General features: G+C 42.3%; 1 protein-coding gene across 1 annotated transcript in view; it reads left to right on the forward strand.

Annotated features, from left to right (window-relative positions):
- LOC132405597 (teneurin-2-like) overlaps nucleotides 1-23,994 on the forward strand; it is a 1,448,984-nt gene that overhangs the window by 640,173 nt on the left and 784,817 nt on the right. The window lies entirely within an intron of this gene.

The following is a 23,994-nucleotide window of genomic DNA, read 5'->3' on the forward strand; positions in this document are numbered from 1 at the left end:
ACATAATCCCAAACTCTATCATGGGAAGAGCAAACCAAGTGAGCAGAGGAAAGGATTTGTAGGATTATATGAATAAGCAAGAAGGGCCTTGGCCCAAGATGCCGACTGTTTATTCCATAAATGCTACCGAACTGCTTTCTCCAGCATTGTGCATGTGTTACATATGTGTTATGTGCTTATCAAAAGCCACAGCCCTTAACTTCCATTATGAACAAATCAAAAACAGTCACCTTACAATAAAACATTAAAAGTATTCTCTTTGCATCAGACACCGTCTCTTAAAGTAAACGCAAGAACTCAATGATGGAGTTTATGAATAATGTAGAACCGTTTCTATTATGAACAATATGTGTCATCTGTCACCCATTACATTACTCTGCAGTTTCAGAGATGTTCTCAAAACCTCGTTAAAAAATGCAACAATCCCACTGACTGGCTCCTGAAAATTTTTGGCCTTTGAGAAGTCACAGTGGAAAAGGAGCATTCAGGATTCTATTGATAACCTTGAGAAGATCTGTGTAAAAACAGAAGATGTGCATCATCTCACAAACTGCTCACCTGCCTGGTCTATTAGCATCTCCTGCCACATCTGTGGAAGTCTCTGATTCCCATCCCATAAATTCACAGTGTAAGGAAGTCATTTTCAATCCTAAATGAGAGTCAAAATAAGATTACCACTTGTTAGGTCAACAGCCTGCTAAAAACTGAGACAAAAAGAAAATTGGTGCAACTGGTAAAGAAAAAGAAGATGGGTTTAGAGGAGATATAAATATGATTCATTACCAAACGATGAGGGAAATTAGTGGTCTGAAATTGTTGAAGTCAGTGACTGGAAGACGGCAGCATGTCAAATTACAATGTTCTTTGATTTTTGTTTAATTGAGAAGGATGCCAAAAAGGGAGGTCTATAGGTTGCTTAACCATCTTTTACAAAATAAGCTTTCCATATTTTTGATTTAAATTATTTTACATACTGTATATTTAAGATGAACCTTCATTTAATATATATTGAAAATGAAGCAGAGTAGGGGGAACTGTCTGTAATTAACTAAAAGAACAGGGAACATTAAAAGTACTCTTAATTTTTTTTGCTTACCCTTAAAAAATCATTCTTCTTTTCTTTTCATTGAGATCTGACATTTTAGATCTTTTTTGCTTGAAGATTTGCATTGAGATCCCATATATTAGTGTCCAGATATATTTTTGTACGGCAGGTCGACAATTCTCAGGTTGTCAATTATTAGTGAGTAAATAACCGCAATATTTTAAAAGCATTGTAGATCGACGCTCAATGCAGTAAAAAATTATTTTCCATTTTACTGTGATAAATTGGAAGTTCTTTTCATCCTTTGTCGAGTAAATTTTCTCCTTTAAGTACAGACAGTGAAATTAATTATATTCCCCTGAGGGTTTTAATGAAATCCCTTTGACAACATTGTTGAGTAATTGCAGTGCTGACCGTGGTCTCTGCAGCCCATTCTGTATCTCTCTGCCCCTTAGCTCTTGTCCCATTGTCCTCCCGCTCCTGCCTCAGAGCAGCTGACTAACTGCTTGTGTGCCCTGCTTTCTGATTGAATGCACTTGTCCCTGGAATAGGAAACTAAAGATGGCAAGGATGTTTCACAGCCTGGCTCAATTAAAATACAATCTTTTTTCCTTCTGGATGTAATTTACCATGCAGTTTTCTATATTAAGATATGAAAGGTTGGTTTCACTGCAACACTTTGACCTTTTGATACAGAGATATCCTTTTCTGTTAAAACTTTCTTATTGGCTTATGCCTTTTTTTGTAACCAACTTTCTCACAAAGCTAGCGGTTTATAGCCAGAGGCTAATCCCATAGGCACTATGTCAAACTCAATTTGGAGAGATTGCAAACTGTTTAACCACTTCACAACATAACAAGTCCAATCGGGTCCACGTAAGGTGTCAAGAGGTGAAGATCAGATGCAGCAACCTTGCCCAGATGGTTTCCTTTCCCATAATCAGCTGTAAAAATGAGTTGTATTCCTTGGTTGAGATCAGATAAACAGGCATGGATTGCAATAGTAACACCTAGGTGTCAGCTGTCATTAAGTTATTCATACAAGCGCGTCCATGTCATATAAATTTGTGGATTCAAGATGCATTATAGGGTGATTTAGGATAGAAACAAGCCTTTCAGCCCTTCATCATGTCTATGACAACCATCAAGTACTTCTCTACACAAACACGAGATTCTTGAGCGACAGACAGACAGATATACCTTATTGATCCCAAGGCAAATTGGGACAATGCACACAAAATGAAAGAAGAACTCAGCAGCTGAGGCAGCATCTATGGAGGGGAATCGACAATCGACCTTTCAGTCCTGATGAAGGGACTCAGCCTAAAATGTTGACTGTTGCTTCAAAAAGACAACAATTATACCAGTGCCAAAGAAGGATAATGTGAGCTGCCTTAATGACTATCACCCAGTAGCACTTTTATCGACAGTGATGAAATGCTTTGAGAGGTTGGTCATGACTAGACTGAAATCCTGCCTCAGCAAGTACCTGGACCCATTGCAATTCGCCTCTTGCCACAATGGGTCAACAGCAGACGTAATCCCAGTGGCTCTCCACATGGTTTTAGACCACCTGGACAACACAAACACCTACATCAGGATGTTGTTCATCGACTCTAGCTCAGTATTTAATACCATCATCCCCACAATCCTGATTGAGAAGTTGCAGAACCTGGGCCTCTGTACCTCCCTCTGCAATCAGATCTTCGACTTCCAAACTGGAAGACAACAATCTGTGCGGATTGGTGATAGCATATACTCCTCGCTGACTATCAACACTGGTGTACCTCAGGGGTGTGTGTTCCGCCCACTGCTCTACTCTCTATATACACATGACTGTGTGACTAGGTATAGCTCAAATACCATCTATAAATTTGGTGATGATACAACCATTGTTGGTAGAATCTGAGGTGGTGACGGGAGGGCGTACAGGACTGAGATATGCCAACTAGTGGAATGGTGCCACAGCAACAACCTTGCACTCAATGTCAGTAAGACGAAAGAACTGATTGTGGACTTCAGGAAGGGTACGACGAAGGAACACATACCGATTCTCATAGAGGGATCAGAAGTGGAGAGAGTGAGCAGTTTCAGGTTCCGGGGTGTCAAGATCTCTGAGGATCTAGCCTGGTCCCAGCATATTGATGTAGTTATAAAGAAGGCAAGACAGTGGCTATACTTTGTTAGGAGTTTGAAGAGATTTGGCATGTCAACAAATACATTCAAAAACTTCTACAGTTGTACCGTGGAGAGCATTCTGACAGGCTGCATCACTGTCTGGTATGGAGGGGCTACTGCACAGGACTGAAAGAAGCTGCAGAAAATTGTAAATGTAGTCAGCTCCATCTTGGGTACTAGCCTACAAAGTATCCAGGACATCTTCAGGGAGCGGTGTCTCAGAAAGGCAGTGTCCATTATTGAGGACCTCCAGCACCCAGGGCATGCTGTTTTCTCACTATTACCATCAGGTAGGAGGTACAGAAGCCTGAAACACATGTAACACCTACCCAACAGGCTGATAAATGTCTAGTGGAAAAGAAGATACAGCCACTCACCAACCCCACCTCCTGTACACGCAGGTGCTGTAGGAATCAAGTTTACGCTGCGCGCACACACACCATATCAAACTCACACCAGATACCGTTATGGAATACACTTTAAAGATTTTACTAAAACTAAAAGAGTACTATGCAATACAATATATATGAAGGAAAAGAAAATAAAGTAAAGGGCACCAACTTATCAAAGTTCAGTCAGTTTAGTGCACATCGTTGGAGCTCAACCATCGAACCATTTGACCCCTCGTCACTTTCCTCCGACCTCCACGTCCTCGCACCTGGGACCACCCAGGTGGTTGATCGAGCAGTGCAGCGCACGTCCACCTTCCTCGGCGTCTTCTTCCTGACTCCCCTGAAAAGACCGCGAAACCCCCGCTCCCAAACCCACAAGACAAAATAACATTCCCCATTGGTCAACAAATGAATACAATCCCAATATCAGCAAGTCTAAAACCAAACGACTGCGAGAGAAACACTTATCATACAAAGAAGCATTCCTACTCTTAACAAAACAAAGAAGCCATTTTGATTAAAATACACAGTACATTGTACACACACACTCAGTGATTCAGGAACAGCTTCTTCCCCTCTGACATCCACTTCCTAAATGGACATTTAATCTTTGGACACTACCTCATTTCTGGTTTTGCACATTTTTAAAATCTATTCAATATATGTATATTGTAATTGATTTACTTGTTTATTTATTATTATTTATTTTATTTTATTTATTATTATTATTTTTCTCTGCTAGATTATGTATTGCAATGAACTGCTGCTGCGAAGTTAACAAGTTTCTTGTCACATGCCAGTGATAATAAACCTTATTGTGATTCTGATTCTGAATGTGATTCGCCTTCATGGATACTGTCTGATCTGCTAAGTTGCTCCATCATTTTGTGCGTGTTCCTCTCTACACAAATCCTATTTTTTTGGCATTTGGCCTGTTGCTGTCAAAGCTTTGGCAATTGAAGTATACTTAAATTGGAACCTGAGTACAAAACATTGTACTACATTTTGATAGGACTGATCAAAATAGTACATACATGGTAAATGGTAGGGCATTGAGGAATGCAGTAGAACAGAGTGATCTAGGAATAATGGTGCATAGTTCCCTGAAGGTGGAATCTCATGTAGATAGGGTGGTGAAGAAAGCTTTTGGTATGCTGACCTTTATAAATCAGAGCATTGAGTATGGGAGTTGGGATGTAATGTTAAAATTGTACAAGGCATTGGTAAGGCTGAATTTGGAGAATTGTGTACAGTTCTGGTCACCGAATTATAGGAAAGATGACAACAAAATAGAGAGAGTACAGAAGAGATTTACTAGAATATTACCTGGGTTTCAGCACCTAAGTTACAGAGAAAGGTTGAACAAGTTAGGTCTTTATTCTTTGTTGCGTAGAAGGTTGGGGGGGACTTGGTAGAGGTATTTAAAATTATAAGGGGGATAGATAGAGTTGATAGGCTTTTTCCATGGATAGTAGGGGAGATTCAAACAAGAGGACATGAGTTGAGAGTTAGGGGGCAAAAGTTTAAGGGTAACACATGGGGGAACTTCTTTACTCAGAGAGTGGTAGCTGTGTGGAACGAGCTTCCAGTAGAAGTGGTAGAGGCAGGTTTGATGTTGTCATCGAAAAAAAATTGGAAAGGTATATGGACAGGAAAGGAATGGACAGTTATGGGCTGAGTGCAGGTAGGTGGGACTAGGTGAGAGTAAGCTTTCAGCACGGTCTAGAAAGGACGAAATGGCCTGTTTCCACGCTGTAATTGTTATATGGTTAAAGCAGGTAATCATCTACAAAAATCTATGCTGATACTTCAGTCCAGTTGTGAAGGAAGGTATTACTATTTCGAAACTGTATTTTGATTGAAAGATTAAGTTGAGGATCGTTTTCAGTGTAAAGGTAAACAAGCGAGTCATGAAAACCAAAATAATTGCAGATGATGAAAATGTTGAATAAAAAATAGAAAATGTTGGAAACACTCAGCAGGTGAAGCAGCATCTATGGAAGGAGAAACAATGTTAATGTATTTGGTTGAGCACACTGTTTTCATCCTATAATGGATATTCCTTCTGCTCAAAGCCTCTCTCCCATCACCTCTGCAGCTTAAAATTACTCTCCGTCCTGAAATGTTAACTCAGTTTCATTTTTCCAGGAGCTGCCTGACTCGCTGAGTAATTCCAGCATTTTCTAATTTCATCTACAGGCAGTCCCCAGGTCATGACAGGATTGCATTTCTAAGAAATGCATTGGTAAATTGGTAAGGAATAAAAATAATGTGTGGAAAAAGATCACAGCAACCGCTGTGACGGGAAAGTGAGCAGGAAGGGGAAGAGCAGTCAGCCAGCCTCACTGAGTGAGTGAGCAAGTCTGCTCAGCACTCCCTAACCCCTTCTCAGCTCAGGGGTGGGGAGAGAAGGCACTTGGAAATGCCTGCCACCACCTGGAAGGAGATGCCTACAGCCCCTCAGCAGCTGGCAGATCCATCTGCCAATCTCTCAAACAACTGTTTGTACATAGGAGGTGTCCCTAAACCAGGCTTTTGTAACCTGTGAGGACCTAGTCAATGCTTATTTTCAACCTACGTCAGTGAAACAGATCGTTGCTACCAAATTACTGTTTGCAGGACATGGCAGTGAACAAATTGACAGAGTTGGGATCAGGTTTATTGACAGTGCCGTGTGTTGTGCAATTTGTTGTCTTGTGGCAGCAATACAATGCAAGACACAAAGACTACATAAAGCTGCAGAAAATAAATTCATATTGTAAAAGTTAGACAGTGTTCACAGGCTCACAGATCAATCAGAAATTAGATGGCGAGGTTCCTTAATGACGGATGTCTCCTTCTTGAGGCACTGTCTCTTGAAGTTGTCTTTGATGTGTGGAGTGTTGTGCCCACATGGAGTTAGCAGATTCTTGTCCATTGGAATCTTCATACCAGACAATGATGCAACTAGTCAGAATGCTCTCCAGCATACATTTGGAGAAATTAATCTTTGGTGACGTACCAAATCTCCTCAGACTCCTAATAAAGTTCAATTCAAATGTACTTAACTGGCTGGAAGGAACATAGCGATAACTTAGGATGATTTAGTGATGCAAAAGCAGCTAGTTTAGTATGATTCTTTTTCTGTATAGAAGCTGGTCTGTAAGCATCATTGCTGAAATCAGATGAGTACTTTTAACTTTGAGAATCAGATGTAAAGGAGTTTTATCTTAGTTGTGGGTTTGGCACAGCCCTTGTACCTCTGTATTTCCACCAGATATACTTCTATAAGAGACATGAAGCAGAACTGGGGCGGGGCGGGGGGTCTGCAAGATGCAGCTGAGAAGCATCAAAAGGAGTTATGCCATGCCCTAAACAAGTTGTTTGACCATTTTACGTCACTACCTGTGGTGAACTATATATACCTGTCTGGACACGCCCCCTGCTGACTGCTCCTGTGGCTCCTCCCACAGACCCCTGTATAAAGGCGATTGAGGCCTGAGCCCGGCCTCTCAGTCTCCAGGATGTAGTATGGTGGTCAGTCACTGCTTGTTCCTTCTTCTAGTCAATAAAAGCCGATATCTCGCCTTTACATCTCAGAGTGAGTTATTGATGGTGCATCACCAATTTAAAATGACCCACCAATGAGTCAGATAGTGTATATTCCCTCAAGAGGAACAAGGGGGAGAAATATTGCAAACTGTTATCTTTCCTTGGTTCCGAGTATGACAGATAGTGTAGGACAAGAATTTAATGGTTCCCTGAGCAGACTGTCCAGATCATCTGGAATTGGAATTGGTTTATTATTACCACATCTACCGAGATGCAGTGAAAAGCTTGTCTTGGAAACTGTTGATACACATCAAATCATTACACTGTGCATCGAGGTAGAACAAGGTAAAACACTAACAGAATGCAGAATAAAGTATAACAGCTAGAGAAAAAGTACAATGCGAATTAACAATAAGGTGCAAGATCATAACCAGATAGATTATGAGGTCAAGAGTCCATCTTATCCTACTGGGGAACAAGTTGATAGTCTTATAACAGCAGGGTAGCAGGTGTCTTTGAGCTTCTTGGTACATGTTTTCAGATTTTAGTATCTTCCAACCAATGCAAAACAGGAGAAGAGAGAATATCCAGGTGGTTGGGATCTTTGCTTATGCCGGCTGCTTTATTGATGCAGTGGAAGATATAGACAGAACCCATGGAGGGAACATGAGGAGATCTGCAGATGCAGGAAATTCAAACAACACACACAAAATGCTGGTGGAACCATGGAGGGAAGGCTGATGTGCTCAGTTGTTTCCACAATCTGTTGCTGTAATGTGCAGAGCAGATCCCATTCCAAGCATTTATACACCCTGATAGCTTATAACCATCCAGATAACGCATCAATAAAAATTGGTCAGAATCGATGGGGACTTGTCAGATTCCTTGAGCCTCCTGAGGGAGTAGAGTCTTTGGTGGACTTTCCTGGCTGTGATGGACCAGGATAAACTATTGTTGATGTTCGCTCAGAGGAACTTGAGGATCTCTGTACCATTTAATGTGGACAGGAGGCTGTGCATGGCCCCCACTTCTTCCTGAAGTCACTGGCCAGCTCTTTGAGGGAAAGGTTATTGTCATGATACCATGTTATTAACCTCTCCAGCTCCTTCCTGCTTTCTGACTCATTGTTATTTGAGATATGGTTCACAATGGTGGTGTCATCTACAAATTTGTAGCTAGAGTTGGAGCAGAAACTAGCCATAAGGTCATGAATTTACGGGGAGTAGATTAGGGATGTAAGGCCACAACCTCTGGATCACCAATACTGAGAATAATGGTGGCTGAATTGTTGCTGCCTATCCTTACTAATTGCTGTCTGTTGGTCAGGAATTCAAGGATCTGGAGTCAAGTCCGGCAAAAAGACACGGCTTGGGTGTCAGTGAGACAGGCCTCCCAGTCAGATCCATCCTGTATGATTGGAAAACCACTCCCAATGCACTCTGCCCTCAGGTTCACTGTGTAAATGAGAACAACATCACTCACCTCTTCCCAGACTGTAGATTTGCTAAGAGGGTGTGACGAAGTATATAAGGGTCTTTGTCATGGTTTATCCTGAGCAGCTGTATAACTGCTATACAGCTGTATAACTCTATATAGCTGTATAGCTGTCTGATCTACAGGATGTCCCCAGGCGCACATAGACAGACAGACCTTAAATGCTGCAAAAGATCATCAACTTTGTGAAAGACGCTCTATGATCTGCTCCAAACTTCTTGTTTTGATGTCACAGCAAGATGTCTGTGAGGGAATACTGAAACTGGCACAATCCAGGCTGAAGGAGTAGGTGCTGAGGGATGTACTGAAGCTTGTTGCAGTCAATGCAAAGACACAAACTGGGATCTTCCTGCTACTGGACATTGAGGTGCTGTGAAGGGAAACCCTTCAAACAACAAAGGGTTGTTTGGGAGTCAGATGAATGATATAAGGTATAAAAAATGGAAAATGTGTTAACACAGCTGGAAGTATTGACTAAAGAGTGCAGAGAGTTTTGTACCGTGTTTCTGTTTTCTTCTTTTACAATTTGCATTTTGTACTTTTAATTATGAATATAATTTATTCTTGAATTTTAAAAAATACAGTTTTGTCAGTATTCCATCTTTTCATCTCTAGGACCTGGCTCCAATCTTATGCAGTTGAAGTCTCTAGTCTCTCCTGCCTTCGAGCAATCTGAGTGAAGTGAGACAGGACTGCACCTCTGGTCCTGCAGGTTTTTGGATGATATGTTAAACCAAGCTCCTGGTACCAATAATAAACACAAGAGGTTCTGCAGATGCTGGAAATCCAGAGCAGCACACACAGAATGCTGGAGGAACTCAGCAGGTCAAGCAGCATCTGCCTAGTCCTGCTGATATCCTCCAGCATTTTGTGTGTGTTGCTCCTGGTACCAATATTTTGAAGAAAAGCCAGTGGCTAGCCAATATGTGTATTTCAATCTCGAAGGAAACAGATGATCGGATCATTTATTCACTGCTGTTTTAGGAGGCTATCTACAAATTAGCCATTGCATCTCTTATATTACAGCAGTGACTGTACTCTAACTTTCAACTCTTGAGTAGTGCTGTTTGAACTAAAGTTTATTGATAATCCAAGATCTTTACCTAAGTATAGCCTGAGACATTTTCAAGCAGAAATAATGAGATCCTGAAAATAAATTTGAAGTGTATCATCAGTTCAAAACAGCCCTGCCCATGGTCAGAGGTTCTGCAATGTTATGAAACTGTAGGAAACACAAGCGGTGTCTCCTGTTGTGAAAGAACCACGTTTCAGTAAAACAAGTATGGGATAAAGGGAACCTTAAACCTTTAGTTGCTGTGGCAGCATGTGGAACCTTTCACAGTACTACGTCCCACTTGGGAACAATTAGTTCAAAATTATGAGGATTCACTTTTATTCTACATTTTACTTACAAAAATATTAAATTAGAATTTTTTTTCCCAGAAGTGAGATAACCAAGCTATGTAGATCTTCCTCATTCCTGACCTTGTGATATTCAACTTGTGGCCTTTCTGAGGGATTTTGGGACCATGATACAAATTAAGCTCCTGTACTTTGCATTTATTTGTGGGCAGTGACATTCTACTGAACACGTGCAGTTCATTGTGATAGTTCCTGCTGGTTTGTGAATAATTCCCGAACATGGATCTTTTCTTGGCTTTGTTGTCTAACCTATCTGTAGAGCAGTCTCCCCAATTTGACCTCTGTTCAAGGGCATGCATGCAAAATTAATAAATACCACAGTCCTGCCAGCAGTCACAGGAATCTGGCAAAAGGCTGTTGAAGTTGTTATTCCCAGAGGGAGCCTTAGCTTCTGCTCAGCTTTAACATAACCTTCTCTAGGTCCTCAGGTGCCCTTGAGCACCCAACTTGTACAATCTTTGACAGCCAGGAGCTCCTGTAATATTTCTGAGATCACAGTCTGGAGGGAGCTTGTGACTTGTTAGAATTCCATGAATTTTAACCAGGAAAGCTGCAGATTTCTCTGTGACGAATTGGAAGGAAAGGAATTATATATTCTGTGACATTATTTGATTTTATATTGATTCCCAGTTTATTTTAATGAGTTACTGCTAAGGTGGAATTACAAATGAGTTTTTTTTAATATGTATTTTTAAAAAATGGAAATTTCTGTTCCCGTGATTCAAAGTGGAGGAGCAAAGGAGATTACAAGGTGTTTTTCACTTTTCTGAGCCTTGTTTGACAAACCTGCGATTGGGAGTCTAAAGCAAATAGCGACTGAAGTGAATGATAGGGACTGGCTGCCTCTGGCAGAGTCTCCTAATCCATCAGTCCAGGATCTGTAACCTTTATGACACTCACAAGCTTGAGTGACAGCCATTGCTATTTGCTTCAAGCTGTGAAACTGTCTCTTGTTTGTCTTGCTCACTTATCCCCACCTCCTCACACCCCAACCCTCCTTTATTTATCTTATGCTCTATTTTCCTTTCTGTATCTATCTCCCCGTATCTTTGTCAACTTCTGTCACTTGCGAGAAATAACAAGAGACTACATATTGTTCTGAGAGTCTTTCATTGCCCTTTCTTTATCGTATTATTCCCAAGAATAAAATCGCCCCTTTAAACCAAGTTTGAACATTGCCATTGTCACATCCAGCCATTTTGAAATGAGTTTAAAGGAACAGTCTTTAGTAAGTAGTAAAATAACAAAAAATACTGGAAGTACTCAACGTCAGGTGGCATTCACTGAGTGAAAAACAGTTTTCGAGAAAAATTCTGATGTAAGTTCATCCATCAAGAATTGTAACTGTTTCATTTCAATGAATGCAACCAGACGTGCTGAATATTTCCAGCATTTTCTGTTTTTATTTCAGATTTCCAGCATCTGCAATTCTTTTGCTTTTCACCTGTCTTGGGCTGACATCACTTTCAGAATGATTAACTTCATGATGGATGACTCATTCTTAGAACAGCAAATGTCAGTAAGACAAAATGCAGACCTGGTCTTGCCATTCTTGCTTTCACAGTAGAAGGTACAACCAACACTTCTGTGATGTTTGCTGAGTATTGTGTACAAGTCTTTCATTAATTATACGGCCCAGTCCATCACAGGTGAAGCCCTCCTCACTGTTGAGTATGTCTACTTGAAGCTTTGTAACAGGAAAGCAGCATCCATCATCAGGGAGCCCACCACCCAGCTCATGCTCTCTTCTCACTGCTGCTATCAGGAAGAAGGTGCAGGAGCCTCAGGATTCAAACCACCAGGTTCAAGAACAGTTACTAACCCTCAACATCAGGGTCCCGAACCAAGGGGGATAATTTCACTCAAATTAGCTTTGCCTATGATTGAAACGTTTTCACAACCTATAGGCTCACTTTCAAGGATTCTTCTTCTCATGTTCTCAATATTTATTGCTTGCTTGCTTGCTTATTAATTAATTAATGAATTATTACTCTTTCTTTTTTTATTTGCACATTTTGTTCCCTTTTCCCACATTGGTTGAATACCCAAGTTGGTGTGGTCTTTCATTGATTCCTTTATGGTTAGTATTCTATTATGGATTTATTGGGTATGCCCAAAAGAAAATGAATTTCAGGATTCTATATGGTGACATATATGTAGTTTAATAATAAATTTACTTTGAGCTTTTAACATTGATAAGGAAAATTCTGCTTCATGTACTTTCAAATTAAACAACTTTAGAAACATAGAAAACCTACAGCACAATACAGGCCCTTCAGCCCACAAAATTGTGCTGAACATGTCCCTACCTCAGAAATTACTAGGCTTACCCATAGCCCTCTATTTTACTAAGCTCCATTTATCTATCTAAAAGCCTATTATAAAAGACCCTATCATATCTGCCTCCACCACTTTTGCTGGCAGCCCATTCCACGCACTCACCACTCTCTGAGTAAAAAATTTACCCCCGACATCTCCACAGTACCTACTTCCCAGCACCTTAAACCTGTGTCCTCTTGTGGCAACCTGGAAAAAAAGCCTCTGACTATCCACCTGATCAATGCCTCTCATCATCTTGTACCTCTATCAGGTCACCTCTCATCCTCCTTCGCTCCAAGGAGAAAAGGCTGAGTTCACTCAACCTATTCTCATAAGGCATGCTCCCCAATCCAGGCAACATCCTTGTAAATCTCATCTGCACACTTTCTATGGCTTCCACATCATTCCTGTAGTGAGGCGACCAGGACTGAGCACAATACTCAAAGTGGGGTCTGACCAGGGTCCTATATAGCTGCAACATTACCTCTTGGCTCCTAAATTCAATTCCACAATTGATGAAAGCCAATAAACCATATGCCTTCTTAACCACAGAGTCAACCCGTGCAGCTGCTTTGAGTGTCCTATGCCCTTGGACCCCAAGATCCCTCTGATCCTCTACACTGCCAAGAGTCTTACCATTAATACTATATTCTGCCATCGTATTTGACCTACCAAAATGAACCACCTCACACCTATCTGGGTTGAACTCCATCTGCTACCACTCATCCCAGTTTTACATCCTATCAATGTCCCGCTGTAACCTCTGACAGCCCTCCACACTATCCACAATACCTCCAACCTTTTTGTCATCAGCAATCTTACTAACCCATTCCTCCACTTCCTCATCCAGGTCATTTATAAAAATCACTAGGAGTCAGGGTCCTGGAACAGGACCCTGAAGCACTCCAACCTCCATGCAGAATATGACCCATCTACAACCACACTTTGCCTTCTGTGGGCAAGCCAATTCTGGATCTGGAAAGCAATGTCCCCTTGGATCCCATGCCTCCTTACTTTCTCAATAAGCCTTGCATGGGGTACCTTATCAAATGCCTTGCTGAAATTCATTTTCACTACATCTACGGCTCTTCTTTCATCAGTGTGTTTAGTCACATCCTCAAAAAATTCAATCAGGCTCATAAGGCACGACCTGCCTTTGACAAAGCCGTGCTGACTATTACTAATCATATTATACCTCTCCAAATGTTCATAAATCCTGCCTCTCAGAATCTTTTCTGTCAACTTACCAACCACTGAGGTAAGACTCACTGGTCTATAATTTCCTGGGCTACCTCTACACCCTTTATTTGTGATCATTGTTATAGCGGCAGGAAATATCCATCAGTTTCTCAAATGGGTTTAGGAAATCATCAAACTAATTGTCACATCAGACTGAAAGAATTCTGATGTAAATTACTCTGGTGTAAAAAATCTGATTTAGCTCGCTGGTTTAGCTCTTGACCAGGTTGATTCCAATCAGAGAAAAGGTAACAAATTTTACTTTTATTGCAATTTCATTTTCACATAATTACTTATTCTGTTCTTCCAAGTTCCACTCGCTTCCCTATAATTCTGAGGCATTATAAAGCATTGGTCAGACCGCACTTAGAGTATTGTGAGTGACCTCCTGTCTAAGAAAGGATGTGCTGCCATTGAAGAAGGCCCAGAGGAGGTTCATGTGAACAATATGAGGACCATTCAATAGCTTTGGGCCTGTACTCACTGGAGTTTAGAAGAATGAGGAGGTATCTCATTTTTGAATATGGGAAAGCCTAGACAGAGTGGACATGCAGAGGATGTTTCCAATTATGGAAGAGTCTAGGACTAGAGGGCACAGCCTCAGAATACAAGGACATCCGTTTAGAACAGAATTGAGGAGAAATTTCTTTCGCTAGGGGGTGATGAATCTATGGAATTCATTGCCAGAGACGGCTGTGGAAATCAAGTCACTGGGTATATTTTAAAGAAGAGTTTGATAGGTTCTTCATTAGTAAGGGCATCAAAGTTACAGGGAGAGGCAGGAAAATGGAGTTGAGAGGTTTAATAGCTCTACATGGTAGAATGGGAGAGCAGACTCAATGGGCCAGATGGCCTAATTCTGCTCCTATGTCTTATGGTCTTATGATCCTTCCCCAGAATCAAGTAGTAGAAATGGAAGCAGGAGTATGTCATTGAGTCCCTGGTGCCTACTCTTGGCTGAACTGTTACCTTTGTCACACTAATTCATATGACTTTTCACTCTTACTACCTAAGCATTTGCCAGTTTTCATCTTGAAGAACCTCCCAGTCATGGGGCACACATCTCCATATCTAACCTGTCAAGCCTCTTGGGAACTTTGTATGTTTCTGGGAGCTAATTGACAGATAGAAACACTGTGAGGGCTCAGTGGTCAAAGAAAGTTTAGTAATATGGACAAGAACAGGATGAATTGCATTACTTTCTGGTGTACTCCAAGCTTGATTACACTTAAAAAACACAAAAAGCTGGCAGAACTCAGCAGGCCAGACAGCATCTGTGGGAGGAGGTACTGACGACGTTTCGGGCCAAAACCCTTCATCAGGAGTGAAGTAACATGGGATGGTCGAGGGGGGATAAGAAGTGGGGATAGGGATGAAGTAGAGAGCTGGGAAGTGATAGGCTGGAGGGAAATGGGCTAGGGGGAAGGGGGAGAATTATGGGAAATAAAAGAGAAAGAAAGGTAGGGCTGGGGGGAGATTGTAGTGAAGGGGGAAAAAGAGAGAGAAAGAGAACCAGACTAAAATTATAGATAGGGATGGGGTAAGGGGGGAGAGGGGTATCAACAGAGGTCAGTGAGTTGGATGTTCATGCCGGCAGGTAGGAGGCTACCTAGGCGGGAGATAAGGTATTGCTCCATCGACCTGCATGTGGACTCATCTTGTTGATAGAGGAGGCCATGGACAGACATGTCAGAGTGGGAGTGGTCTGTGGAACTGAAGTGTGTGGCCACAGGGAGATCCCACCACTGCTGGAGGACTGAGCGCCGGTGTTTAGCAAAACGGTCTCCCAGTCTGTGGCGGGTCTCCCCAATGTATAAATGGCCACATCGGAAGCACCGGATACAGTATATCACCCCAGTTGACTCGCAGGTGAAGTGGTGCCTCACCTGAAAGGACTGTCGGGAGTCTGGGATGGTGGTGAGGGAAGAACTGTGAGGGCAGGTGTAGCACTTCTTCCATTTGCAGGGATAAGTGCCTGGAGGGAGGTTGGTGGGGAGGGATTGTGGGGGGGGGGGGAATGAATGAACAAGGAGTCGCGTAGGGAGTGATCCCTGCGGACAGCTGAGAGTGGGGGGAGGGGAAGATGTGGCTGGTGGTGGGATCACGTATGAGGTGGTGGAAGTTGCGGAGGATTATACGTTGGATATCCTTGATTACACTTACTTGAATTTCTTGCGAAGTTGCTGGTGAGAGCTCAAACTATATTATCCCTCCATGACTAGGTGACTTCAAAGGCAGGATGGGAAAAATAGTTTCTCAACAAGGCATGAACAGCAGGAAGAAGTTTAGAGAGCGACTCTGATGAGGTCCATGACCAGACAAATTGCTTCTTAGGGAGACAAGTTCAAGACCACACCCCTCATTCAAGCACTGGATTACATCATTATCCAATAAGCAACGTCCATATTGTCTTCCTTACTCACATCATGACAGTTGGATTGACCACCAGCGAATCTGCTTAATTATTTCCATCAACCTGGCCCCAAAATTTTAGCCCTACCTAACAGAAATGTTGTCACTAAGTAGTCTGTGATGAAACTGCCAAGAACTCAGCAAAGGCAGAAATAGAAATTCAAAACTAAACTGCAGATGATACAGATCTGAAATGAAAACAGAAAATGTTGGAAGCCCTCAGCAGATCTGGCAGCATCTGTGGAGAGAGAAGCTCTGAGTCTCTGCAACTGAACCGAGAAAGAGAGAAAACAAGTTAGTGTTCTCTGCTCGAAAGGTGGGTGAGAATAAAGCCAATATTTCTGATAGGGTGAGACCAAATGAGTTTATACACTGTTAGGAGTGACAGTTTTATGATCTGGTTGTGCTTATGTAATATGTTGTGAGGAACAATGCTGAGGGACATGTCCAGCTGACCATACTAAACAAATGGAAAGAGAAGAACTCAGCTAAAGTAATGTTGGGCAGGAAAAACAAAGAAGGAGTTATCTAAAACTGGAGAATTTGAGGTAAATCTGGAAGGCTGCGGTGCTGCAAGGTAAAATATGAGGTGCTTTTTTCGTTAAGTGCAATCATAAACAATAGCCTGATCAGAAATGCTGATCAAGTCAACTAGTTCCCAAAGGGAACTCTGATAGGCCATTCAGATGGTTCATTGCTGCTCAGCGATAGAACATAAAAAAATCATGTGTACAATTAAGAAACTTTAAAATAATAGTAGAAATGATGGAGTCATGATGATCGTGATGAGGTGTGCTGGAGAGAGACATTTATATGCATGCTGTCCTCCATAATTCAGAGAGATTGAAAGATAAGGTTACAGGGTGACAAAATGTGACAGGAGCACTTGGAACTAAAAACTAATCCCTACCGGGAGAAAACAGCACCTGATCTTTCCGCACTGTTCTCCAGCAGTTTAAGGATTAAGTCCAGCGGGAACATAACTCACAAGTGCTCTTGAAAGTCAGGTATTAACCCTACGTGCCAACAACCAAGCATTGCCATCCCAGTCCCCTTCATGATAGCTTATGAAGAAGCATGTGACTTCCCTCCCAGAGATGATAGGTGTTTGTGCACTCGACTCTTGAAGACTTGGACCCCATCGTCGCAGAAGTTTCCAACCACAGCATCTGCAAGGCTGTTCCATATTCTGGTAGCACAGTGAAGGAAGCTTCTATCCAGTGTGTGGGTTCTCGCATCAGGTATAGAAACAGCATGAGCAGGCATAGAGAAACTTGATTGTGCTGTGCGCCGTCTCTCATAACATGAAGGCATCATGGAGCGAAAGTCTGCAGGGCTGTGGCTGGTGTGACAATAGACAATAGGTGCAGGAGTAGGCCATTTGGCCCTTTCAGCCAGCACCACCATTCCCTGTGATCATGGCTGATCATACACAATCAGTACCCCGTTCCTGCACTCTCCCCATATCCCTTGACCCCGCTATCTATAAGAGCTCTATCTAACTCTCTCTTGAATGCATCCAGAGACTTGGCCTCCCCTGCCTTCTGGGGCAGAGCATTCCACATATCCACCGCTCTCTGGGTGAAAAAGTTTTTCCGCATCTCTGTTCTAAATGGCCTGCCCCTTATTCTTAAACTGTGGCCTCTAGTTCTGGACTCACCCATCCACGGGAACATGCTTCCTGCCTCCAGCATGTCCAATCCCTTAATAATCTTACTGTGGGTGAGTTACTGTGTTAAAGTTACTGTGGCATTTTATATAGCACAGTAGCTGCAGCAACGTGTCATCTGTGGTGTAAGCTACTGATGGCTAGCTTCTCACGAGTTGTGGTTTCATCCACACCTATAATCCTGAGGGCCTTTCTTTGAATGGAATCAAGCTGGTTGAGGACACTCTGTGAGGCATTAGAGTTGGCTCAGGAAGACTCAGACGGAAATGTCAGATTGGGACAGTGAATAAAGTTAGCACTTCTGAGGCAGTGCCTCCCAGCCAGGAGGACCCACAAAGTCACTGCAGCTTACAGGGTCCCCTGAAGTAACCACCTGTGAAGGAACTCTCAGCTTTCCTACTAAGAGTACCGGAGCTGGTATGTTGAGAATGACAAGGAGATCATGGAGCTAATTCATGGGTATGTCACACCAATAGCAGGCCCAGCATCACAAAACTGAAGCTATATTCCAAGTTTTGGCACCAGAGAGACTAACGGGATATGAAAGAAGTAGAAGAGAATATAAATATATGACACATATATAGCTAATATGTTTGCTCAATAACGTATTTGTCAATGTGGAGTGGAGAGGAAGTTTGTAGATCTAGCAAAAACAAAAGATGTTGGGAATGTCGAGGGTGGAGTGCCGTGGGAGGGGTGTGGGAAAGGTGGCAGAGAATGAGTGCTGGGGGGTTTGGGGAGAGGGGTTGGCACAGGTATAGACACACCCAGCCCAGGGACACAAGGCTTTTGATTCCAAACAATTGATCAGTACAGAATGTCTCTCGAGTACTGTACTTGCCACTCGCTCCCCTCTCCCTTCTCCCTTGGCACTCTCAGTCCACAGTGGAGACCAACATCCCCTGTAAGGTGTGCCATGTATATGGGCACACACCTTTTTCTACTATTGTGCAAAAGAATTTAAACTGCGCACAAAAGGTTGTCACCCTTGGCCTTGTTTGCATGTTAAGTATATTTCAGTACTGCACACAATCACATTTCCCTTTCCAGTTTCTGATGCAGATGGTGTTGACAGCATGGAGGTTGTGATGATTTGTCTACAGATTTTAGAACTCGCTTATTTATGCTGTTTTTATTGACAAAATCATTGATTCACTATGTTGAATTCTGAAGAAGTAAAGGGTGTGAAGTGCAAAAGAACTGAAACTGCTCCACTGAAAGCTCATGAGGTCAGGAATGTGCAGCTATGAGTAATATTCATGTACTGGTGTTACCTGCCTGTACTATCGCTGTTGTAAAACTTACTGGAGAATTTGCAAGTGGCAGGAAGAGGATTGATAATGTGGAAACTCGACTTTTTAAAGAGTCATTTAGCAAAAAAATCACAAATGGACAGTGTGTCAAAGCTCTGTGATGCACCATCAATAACTCTCCGAGACGTGAGGCGAGATACAGGCTTTTATTGACTGGAAGAAGGAACAAGCAGCAATTGACCACCACACTACATCCTGGAGACTGAGCCCGGGGCTCAGGCTCCAATCGCCTTTATACCGGGGTCCGTGGGAGGAGCCACAGGAGCTCTCAGCGGGGGGGGGGGGGGGGGGGCGTGTCCAGATAGGTATATGTAGTTCACCACACTCTGACAAAAACAAAATCCTTCATTACCTGCTTTAGGCCTGCTATGTATGTTTTGTGAGAGTGCAGATGAACGAGAGCAAAAATGATGAAACCCAGAGGAGATCAAAGTTCTTATTGACAGTGTTTGCTAGCTGTTAAAATAAATACCTCTTATTTATAAAATTCAGTATGCACATGTTGTTGTCACTGGGCAAAAAATTGTACAGCACTGCTACATCCAAGGCACTGCTTAAGCACGGTTCCAAATATTTATATCCTTGGCCTCTGGCTGGCTGCATCACTGCCTGGTATTGGAACTGTACCTCCCTTAAACATAGGATTCTGTAGAGAGTGATACGGGCAGCCCAGCACATCTGCATTTGTGAAGTTTCCATGATTCAGGACGTTTACAAAGGCTGTGTGTAAAAGGGCCCGTAGGATCACTGGGGACCTGAGTCACCCCAACCACGAACTATTCCAGCTGCTACCAACCGGAAAACGTTACCACAGCATAAAAGCCAGGACTAACAGGCTCCAGGACAGCTTCTTCCACCAGGCCGTCAGACTGATTAACTCACACTGATTTGAGAGTATTTCTGTGTTACATTGACTGTTCTGTTTATTATAAATTACCATGATTGAACATTGTACATTTAGATGGAAACGTAATGTAAAGATTTTTACTCCTCATATGTGAAGGACGTAAGAAATAAAAGTCAATTTAATTCAAGGGTTTAAAGTTTAGAAATATCAAAACCTAAAAGCTGTAAAGGTGATTTTTTGAAATACACCAGTTTCAATAAGTAATTGAAACATTTCAACAACTTTCTACAGGGGCACTGTGGAGAGCATTCTGACTGGTTCACCACTGTCTGGTATGGAAGCACTAATGTACAGGATTGAAAATAGTTGTAGAGAGTTGTAAACTCAGCCAGCTCCACCATGGATGGTAGCCTAACCACCATCGAGGACATCTTCAAAAAGCATTGCCTCAAGAGGCGCCATCTTACGGACCTCACCTTTCAGGACATGCCCTCTTCTTATTACTACCATCACAAAGAAGGTGCAGGAGCCGAAAGACATACACTCAGTATTTTAGGAACAGCTTCTTCCCTTCTGCCATCAGACACCTGAATGAACCATGAACTCTACCTCACTTTCTGCTCTAATTTTGCACTACTTATTTATCTTAGATACATTTTTCATTGTAATTGATAGTAATTTTTTTATGTCTTGCATTGTTCGGCCACCACAAAACAACACATTTCATGACATACTGTATGTCAGTAATAATAAACCTGATTCTGATTCTGGTTTTTGATAGTCAGTTGTTTCTTGAAGTGCTTTACGGTTGGTAAAATTTGACCAGATTTTCAGCGGGTGATTGGAATCTACAAGCCAACCATCAGCATAAATCATGCCACTATTAACATGTTTCATGATATTTTATGACTATCATTTATACACATAACATCCCTAGTAACATCCAAGATATCTTTACCAACAAGCAATCTGCTGGAGGGGAAAAAGGAATTGATGATGCTGTGGGTCAAAACCCTGCATCAGGCCTCTTGTTCCTCCATGACATCCTTGCTCAGTTAACCTAGTGCACATCATTATATTTAAAAAAATTCATGACCTTTTGTAAACCCATAGAAAAATGTGCATGCTCAGGTCTCAAGGTTATTTCTTAGGTAGTTCGACAGGATTGAGGATAACTTGCTACCACTCGAGTTCTGTGGATTCTGAGATGGTTAATGAGGTCCTTTGTGAGATCTGCAGTGGCTGATACAGGTGGGACAGGTGGTGCTAAATGGGCTGGCTGAGAATTGTTTGGAATGTTGCCTGCTCTGTCCAGTATTTCCACTTGGTTTCTGTATGCCCACATTGCAGCAGCTCGAGTTGCTTTGTGGCTTCCCTGATGCCTGGATATTTTGAATAGCTACAGCTGCGGAATCAGTAAGGACTATCTATTTTTTTTCCTGAGGAAGCACCGAGAATGTTCTTGAAGTATTTATTTTGTCCTTCTAGAATGTATTTGCATTCACTAACAGAATTATCGAGACATCCAGGACCGTGCAAAAGTCTTAGGCACATATATCTACAGGGTACCTAAGACTTTTGCACAGCACTGTATTTGTTAACATGGAGCAGGAAGCATCCTTATAAATCAGGTGGCAGCAAAGGATGTTGGGACTGGCAAGGATGAAGTGCCACAGAATGGTGTGGGACAGGTGGCAGAAAAGGAGTGCCAGGGACAGGGGTTGGCATAGGTGCAGACACATCCAGCCCTGAGACACCAGGTGAGACAATTTGATTCCAAGCAATTACTTTATTGATCATTACAGAATGTCTCTCTGGTGCTTTCCACTCCCTCCCCTCTCCTCTCCCCTTTTCCCAACTATGATTCCTCTCTCCCTGCCCCGTTCTCACTCTCTGTCCACAATACAGACCCATATCAGAATCAGGTTCATCATCACTCACATAGTCATGGAATTTGTTGTTTTTTGTGTGGCAAAAGTACAGTGCAATACATAAAATTTCTACAGTACTGTGCAAAGGTTTTCGGTACCCTAGCTATATATATGTGCCTAAGATTTCTGCACAGTACCATGTACTGACGAAGGGTCTCAGCCCGAAACATTGACTGCTCATTTCAACGGCTGACCTGCCCGACCTGCTGAGTTCATCCAGCTTTTGTACGTGTTGATTTGACCACAGCATTTGCAATGTACTTTGTGTTTGCACAGTTCTGTATTGTTTGGAAGTGGGCTCAGCCCATCAAATCTACACCGACCATCAAGCATCTAGTTTTATACTAATCCTACCCTGATCCATTCATTTTCCTCACATTCCCATCCCCCAACCTCGCCCCCTTCCGGATTCTACTACTCACCTATATACTAGGGGCTAGTTAAAGTGACTAATTGGCTCACAGATTTGTGATGTGGCTTGCAAAGTTGAACACTCAGGGCAAACCATCATGCTCACAGGGAGAACTTACAGACCCCATGCAAACAGCACTGAAGGTCAGGATTGAACTGAAATTGGTGGAGCTGTGAGACAACAGCTTAACTACCAGTGCCACTACTGATGCACATAGGGATCGTGGGGTCCAGATCCACTGTTCACTGAAGCTGGTCTTGCAAGTGAATAAGGAGGTAAGGAAGGCATATGGATTGCTGCTGTCATTCGGAGCACTGCTGAGTATAAGGATAAGGAAGTCATTCCCCAGTTGTTTTACATTTTAGTCAGACCGCACCTGGAGCACTGTGCACAGTTCCGATTGCTCCATTATAGGAAGGATGTGGACATTGTGGAAAAGTTGCAGGTGTTTACCAGAATGCCGCCAGGATTAGAGCATATGAGCTTTATAGCCTGGTTCAACAAACAGCTTGCTCTCCTTAGAGTATTGAAGGCTGAGCTGATATCTGATATGGGCTTTTAAAATTTTGAATCAGAATCAGGTTTAATGTCACTGGCATAGGTCATAAAATTTGTTGATTTTGCAGCAACAGTACATTGTAATACATAGTAAAAAGCGTAAAAACCTATAAATATGTGTGAGTGTATATGCATACATAAATGCTAAATTAAATAAGTGGTGCAAAAAGAGAGTAAGAGAAAAGAAAGCAAAAGTGAGTTAGTGTTCATGGGTTCATTGTTCATTCAGAAATCTGATGGTGGAGGGGAAGAAGCTGTGCCTGGAGGATTGAGTATGTGTCTTCAGGTTCCTGTATGTCCTCCTTGATGGTAGCAATGAAAAGAGTGTGTGTACTGGGTGATAGAGGTCCTTAATGACATGCTGCCTTTTCAAGGCATCACCTTTTGAAGATGTCCTTGATGCTGGGGAAGCGAGTGCCCGTGATGGAGTGGCTGAGTTTGCAAATTTCTGTAACTTGGTCTGATCCTCTGTAGTGGCCCCTCCATGCCAGATGGTCATGCAATCAATTAGGATGCTTTCCACTGTAGAAATTGTGAGGGTTTTTGGTCGCATTACCAAGTCTACTCAGATTCCGAATGTAACTTAGCCACCATTGTGCCTTCTTTGTAATTGCATCAACATCCTAAGCCCAGGATAGATCTTCGGAGATGTTGACACACTAGAATTTGAAACTACACACCCTTTTCACTGCTGATCCCTTAATGAGGACTGGTATTTGTTCCTTTGTCTTTCCCTTCCTGAAGTCCACAATCAATGTGTTTGTATTTCAGATAGTCAAGTGCAAGGTTGCTGCTGCAACATCACTCAACCAGCTAATCTGTTTCAGTCCTCCTTGCCTCCTTGTCACCACCTGAAATTCTTCCATCAATAGTTGTGTCATTCGCATATTTACAGATGGTGTTTGAGCTGTGCCTAGCCGTGAGCTGTGCTATGCTTCTTTCAGAAGCACAGATAGGGTAGAATAAGCAGAAGCTGTTCTCCAGTGTTGAAGTATCAAATACAAGATAGCATGGTTTTAGGATTGGGACTAGGAGGGGTGCAGTTGGGTGGAAGTTTAAAGGTGATTTGAGGAGCAATTTCATTTCTGTAGAGAATTGTAGGTGCCAGGTATAGTCGTGGAATCAGACAGTTTGGTTGAGTTTAACAGGCTTTTAAATTGACACATGAATATGAAGGGATTGGAGTGATATGGCTAATAAACAGGAGGAGGGCATTTAGTATAATTCAGCAT

Source organism: Hypanus sabinus, chromosome 15, assembly GCF_030144855.1.
Source record: "Hypanus sabinus isolate sHypSab1 chromosome 15, sHypSab1.hap1, whole genome shotgun sequence".
NCBI classification, from domain to species: domain Eukaryota; kingdom Metazoa; phylum Chordata; class Chondrichthyes; order Myliobatiformes; family Dasyatidae; genus Hypanus; species Hypanus sabinus.